A 6555-nucleotide genomic window follows, 5' to 3' on the forward strand; every position below is an offset into this window, starting at 1 on the left:
TCATTAAAAAAAACTGTATTCCTCAAAAATTAAAAATAGATCAACTATACAATCCAACAAACCCTCTACTGGACCTTTATTCAAAGGAAATGAAATCAGTATCTGGAAAACGTAGCTACAATTTCAGATTTATTGTGGCATTATTTGCAACAGCCAAATAATGGAAAGAAATTTAGTCAATGGATGGATGGACAGGGAAAATGTACTTTGTATTTATATATAATTGAACATTATTCAGCTTTAGAAAGACAGAAATCCTGACACTTGTGAAAAAATGAATCAAAGGACATTATATTAGGTGAAGTTAAACAGATGCAGATAGACAGATGCTACATTATCATGTTCATATGTAGAATCAAAAACATCAAACTCACAGAAGCACAGAACAACAAGCTTATTGCCAGGGGTTCTGAGGTGAGCGAAATGGGCAGGTTCCATGTTAAAGTACACCTTGGTGACTATATTGTCCTTGAAATTTGCTAACAAAGCAGATCTTAAGTGTTCTCACCATGAATATAAGCATGTGCATAATGATAACTGCTTGTGTTAAAAGGCTAAACTGATGTATTTAATTGTGGTAATCATCACACAACATATATGTATGTTAAACCATCACATTGTGTACCTTAATATATGCAATTTTTGTTTGTCAGTTACACCTTAATGAAACTGAAAAAATACATAAAATTGTAGAGGAAGAAATGGAAATTAGTCAAAGAGGAAAGTGGCATGCATAGAAGGTTATGCAAACATCAGCAAATTTAAAAAAGGTGGAATGTTCAGTGCAAGGCATGGAGTGAATGAAAACTATTACAAAGTTCTCTAGGTGCTGGGTGGATTAGCATTCTTGATGTTTCTCTCCTTGAAGGCCATCATGATTTCAAGTACAAGGTTATCACAGTAGCTTCCATTGTGAAGCCATCTCTGACTCACCCAGGCAGAGATAGGATGATCTTTTCTGTGTCTGCACTGAAGGTTCCTCAGAGCTCTTCTCATCAACTATCCTACATTTGTCATTGTAACTGGAAAGTGTTGAAGCATATAGGAATTGTGGTTAGGCAGACAGAAATTCAAATGCCCTCTTTAGCATTTATTAGTATTTTTAAAAAATCCTTGGCAAACTATCTAACTTCTCTAATGTCGAGTTCTAATCTGTAGGATTGGTTCATTGACACATCATAAAGTCAGAAGATTGGATGATGTGATTAATGCAGAGCAACTGACAAAGCTTTAATACATAGCAGTTATTATGGTTGGTAACCTGCTCTCTCCAGTTGACTGAATTCTATTAGACTAGTGTAGTATCTTTGCATGTTTGCATCTCTGCAGCCCATGTCTATCAAGTCTGTTACAAAGGGTATATTCAGTAAATATTTGTGAAATGAATGCATAAATCCAATTCATAATTTAGAAAGATCGATTTTGGCTTTGGAAAATATATTGGTGGGATATAAGTTTGAAGGTTTAACACAGCAAAAACATCACACTTTATTTAATCAAAATAGGCTATTATGTAAGGCTGAGGGAAGCAGTTTTACTTATCACAAAAAGCAATTTGCAGGAAATAATAAATTAAATTTCCCTTGCTATTTTAACTTACAGTAGTCATTGATTATACACAGGATTTAGAATTATTACTAAAAACATAACAATAAATAATAATAAAAGGTAACATTAATTTGGAATTTATTGTTAGGTACTGTGCTTAGTTTTTAAAATCTGGGTTGCCTCATTTAATTATCACCTTGTCCCTAAGCGGTACCTGCATTTTACAGATAAAGAAACTGAGGCTTAGAGATACAAAATAGACTGCCTAAGTTAATGCAATTCATGTACATTAACTAAGGTGATTCTAATAACATCCTTGGGTGTGAGTAAAGAGATGGTTTGATGATTAATTTGTCAACTTGTTTAAGCTATTTCACCCAGATGTTGGCCAAACCCTAGTCTGGATGTTGCTGTAAAGGCATTTTAAAGATGCAATTAACATTTAAATCAGTAAGCACTGAATAAAGCAATTTGCTTTTCATAATATGGGTGGGCTTCATTTGATCAGTTAAATGGCCTTAAGAGAAAAAGACAGATCACCCAAGGCAGAGTACTTTCTGTTTTTAGAGCACCCTCAGACCAGAGCTGCCACATAACTCTACCCTGGAACTCCAGACTATTCTCCTGTGAATTTTAGGCTTGGTGGACCCTGCAATCCTATGACCAATTCCTTAAAATAAATCTATATACTCTTTAAGTATATAAAGTATAATGTTTAAATTGTAATTTATAACCAAGTGAGGCAATCCAAATTTAATTCTTTTTTTTTTTGAGAGAGAGAGAGAATTTTTTAATATTTATTTTTTAGTTTTCGGCAGACACAACATCTTTGTTTGTATGTGGTGCTGAGGATCCAACCTGGGCCGCATGCATATCAGGTGAGTGTGCGCTACCGCTTGAGCCACATCCCCAGCCCCAAATTTAATTCTTTTTGTGGGGGAATGTACTGGAGATAGAACTCAGGGACACTCGATCACTGAGCCACATCCCCAGCCCTATTTTGTATTTTATTTAGAGGCAGGGTCTCACTGAGTTGCTTAGAGCCTTGCTGTTGCTGTTTCTGAGGATGGTTTTGAACTCAGGATCCTCCTGCCTCACCCTCCCATGTTGCTGGGATTATAGGCATGTGCCACTGTGCTGGCAAAATTTAGTTTTTTTTTTATACTTGGCAATTCAAATTAAAAAAAAAAACTAAGAACAATAACTGGCACAAAACACACATACATACATAAACACACAACACACATGATATATGTGCATCTTATTGGTTCTGTCTCTCTGACAAATACAGATATTATTACCTCATTGTACAGAAGAGGAGATGAGGCTTCAGGTCCCACTGCTCATAAAGCATCAAGCCTATATCTCAAAATTATTATTTTTTTCTGATTTCATAGCATTGATTTCTATATGACACAACTTCCATTTATTTTTGGAAGAGAAAGAAAGATGGGAGCAGTTAATAAAGGGACATTGGTAGAAAAGGGAAGAGAGAAGGAAAGTATGAAGGACAGAGAAACTTAGTTTCCTAGAGATGTCAAAGTTGTCTGCCTGGCTTTCTAGAGCGTTATAATTTGTTGTGTCTGTTCCCATATGATCAAATTACATGGTAATCAATAGCTTCTCTTTAATCCTAGCAGACATATCTTCTCCCAGATCCAATTCTGGTTTCCTCCCATCATATCACCTTGCTTATATCCTTTATAGCATTTATAATGATCTCTCATTGTCTTATTTAATTTATATATTATTTTACTTGCTTTATTGTCTTCCTCTCTGACTGTGATGTTCATGCCCTGAGGACAGGGATCTTTTATGTTCTTACTGCTTAACTGTAGCATATACATGTTGGAGAAACTAAATGGTTGAGTGAATACCATGTTTATCTCCGTCTTCTTTTCTTCACCTCTCTTTTTCCTTCCTTGTCTTCTTCATCTTACCATTCCCTCAAAACCTAGCCTAAGCTCCCATGTCTCAAAGTCTACTTTGGTTATGGTTGGTCCTAGCCACACCTACCTTTTTTCAATGCTTACAGTATATATTGTTCTTGCATGCTTTTGAGCCTTATGAACACTTTGCTTTGTCCAAAATCTCTTCCACAACTCTGCCCTCCCTTTGCTAAGCCAAACCAACTTGAATATCCTTTTTTTCTTCAGGAAGCCTCCCTTGCTTTCCTTTAATATTAAGTTAACTGCCCTTATTATACATTGCTGTAACTATCTCACCATCTCTTTCTTTTTTAATGATAAATAAATCACAATCCTTTCTACTTTGTAATAGTCAATGCACTTAATGTAACCTTTTATTGCTCATAATTTTTGAAATAACTTGTTCAAAGCATAAATTTACTCCCTATATTTTAACTTCTATAAGAGAATCCTGCTTATCTCCTTTTAGTGTTGTATCTATAGCAACTCCTTTCTGTGCTTGGAATAGACATGATGTTTAAGAAAAATCCATTGGTTAAATAATTTAAGAATGTTCATTGATCACTATAGAGCTGTAAGAACCCCTATATGTTCTATAATCAAACGTAACAATATTTATCCATTGTTAAGTGATTACGGTGTGACATCAACTTTTTAACATGCTTTCTATTTTGATTATCATAGCAAAGGATATTGAGGGACAGGGAGGTTGTGAAGCTTGGGTGGGTGTTACTGATAGAGCAGGATTCCAACCCAGTCATCCCCTTTAGAACGTCACCCTAACCCTGTGCTCAGGTGCTCATGATCTTGTGGAGTAGCAAGCAAGTGATTAATAAGATAAATGACAGCCAGAAGTTTCATTATCTTGGTTTTTCATTAATAGATATTTATTGAATGCTAATTCTGTGTTAGGTACTAGAGATAAAATCATAAACCAAACTGACATGGTCCCTGCCTTCACCAGAATGCTTCAGTACAGGTTGTGTGGTTCTCAAACTTGGCTCATGTTAGAATCAACTGGGGATCTATAATTGGCTTCATTTGTTTAGCTGGTATAGATCCTGAGCTCCTGTTATGGTTTGGATGTGAGGTGTCACCCAGAAGCTCCCATGTGAGATAAAGCAAGAAGCTTCAGAGAAGAAGTGATTGGGTTTAAGAGATTCTTAACCCAATCAGCAAATTAATCCTCTGGTGGGATTAATTGGTAACTGAAAGCAGGTGGAGTGTATCTGGAGAATGTGGGGCATTGGGGATGTGGCTTTGAGGTATAGATTTGTATCAGGCAAGTGGAGATTTCTCTCTGCTTTCTCATCATCATGTGAGCTGTTTCCCTCTGCTACACCCTTCTGCCATGATGTTCTGCCTCACCTTGAGCCCTGAGGAATGGAGCTGGACTTTTACGGAGAAAGACTTCTAAAACTGTGAGCCCTTAAATAAACTTTTTCTTTTCTACAATTGTTCTGATCAAATAATTTAGTCACAGCAGCGAACAAAGCTGACTAAAACAGCTCCTACAATTGATTCTAACATACAACCAGGGCTGAGAAACACCTATTTAATATGTTGTTTCAGACTAATTAAATAAGACAAACAGTTGGTAAACTTTTAAACATTCAGATTCCTTCCCTGTCTCTCACTTCCTCCTGTGTTCCTGACCAAATGACCTGGGAGTTTTTGAGAGAAGAACCCAAGAAGAACTTATGTGTTTAGAAGAAAGAGCTTATAGAGGGCTGTGGTAGTCTGAGCTGGATTTATGTACCACATCATGTGAATATCCTTGAAGGAACGGTAGGACTTAGGCGTGTGGGTAGGGATAGAGACTTTCACTCATGCTATGTATCTGCACATAACTTTACAGTCTTATTTTAAACATGCTCATTCTATGGCCTTGCCACTGAAAAATGTGGTCTGGGATCCAATAGCATTTATTTGGGAAAGCAGTCTCTTGGGTTCTACCTCAGAATCTGCATTTTTAACCAAGATTTCCAGGTAGTATGTATCTATATCAAAGTTTGAGAACAATAGTTCTTGTCAGTCTTGGCTACTTCCACCTGTCCAATAAATTGTAAGGTCCTTGAGGGCATAGTACTTGACTTATTAGAACATTTATAGGTATAGTTTAGGCACATATTATTTTATTTAATCAACTCAGTGACCCTGTGAAGTATTATTGTAGTACACATTTTTTTTTTCAGGGATGTAAACTGAGGCTTAAGAAAGTAAAAATTTCCTTGTTACTTCAAGTCTACTGTCATATTAGACTGAGTTTTCTTTTACTGCCCACTATTCTCCCTAACACCCAACACTTAGATAGACATAATATTTCCAGTTCAGAAAATTCCTGAAAGTCATAGATTCTTGTTATAAGTTGGATCTAAACTTAGAAGTAATATTGCTAAACCCTTTTACTTAAAGTCGAAGAAACTCTGGTCTAGAAGATTAAAGGCCTGCTGGAGGACACAAAGCTAGGATTTTGTGAATGCTTTGATGAGATTAGTGTTCATGTATCTTCAGTTCTGCACCTTGGTGCCTGCCATCTCACCTTTTTACTCCTGCTCATGCCTCATATTGTCTGATGCAGACAGTTTCTTAGAATAGCCGGATTTCAAGCCCATTCTAGGACAGAGCCAAATAAACACTTTGAGTGGAAAACAGTTTTAAAATGCACCTGGTAGAAAATGACCTTCAATGAACTATACTTAGAGTCACTGTATGGTTTCTAGTTATTCCACAAATACAAGAGGACAGGGCCTCATTTATGAAAGTATGTCCTATTCTGAGCCTGCTGCTCAGCCCAACTGCCTAATGAGCTCAGGCACCCGGCCTCTTGCAGGCCTTTTCATTTCTCCCCAGAATGTCTTCCAGTCCTGACACATGGTAAGTCTTGGCTTGTTTCTAGTATGTAGAAAATTGTGGCAATAACCCTTTTTTGAGGGAACAGATAGTGCTGCCATTTATGTTCACCTTTGAATCTGACCTGTCATTAATATCACATATGCATCAAAGGGGGCAAATGGCCTAACACAGCTGAGTCTCCTCCAGCTGGCTGCACAAACTACACATTAAACCAAATCTACAA

This window comes from Urocitellus parryii, chromosome 4, assembly GCF_045843805.1.
Source record: "Urocitellus parryii isolate mUroPar1 chromosome 4, mUroPar1.hap1, whole genome shotgun sequence".
Taxonomy (NCBI): Eukaryota; Metazoa; Chordata; class Mammalia; order Rodentia; family Sciuridae; genus Urocitellus; species Urocitellus parryii.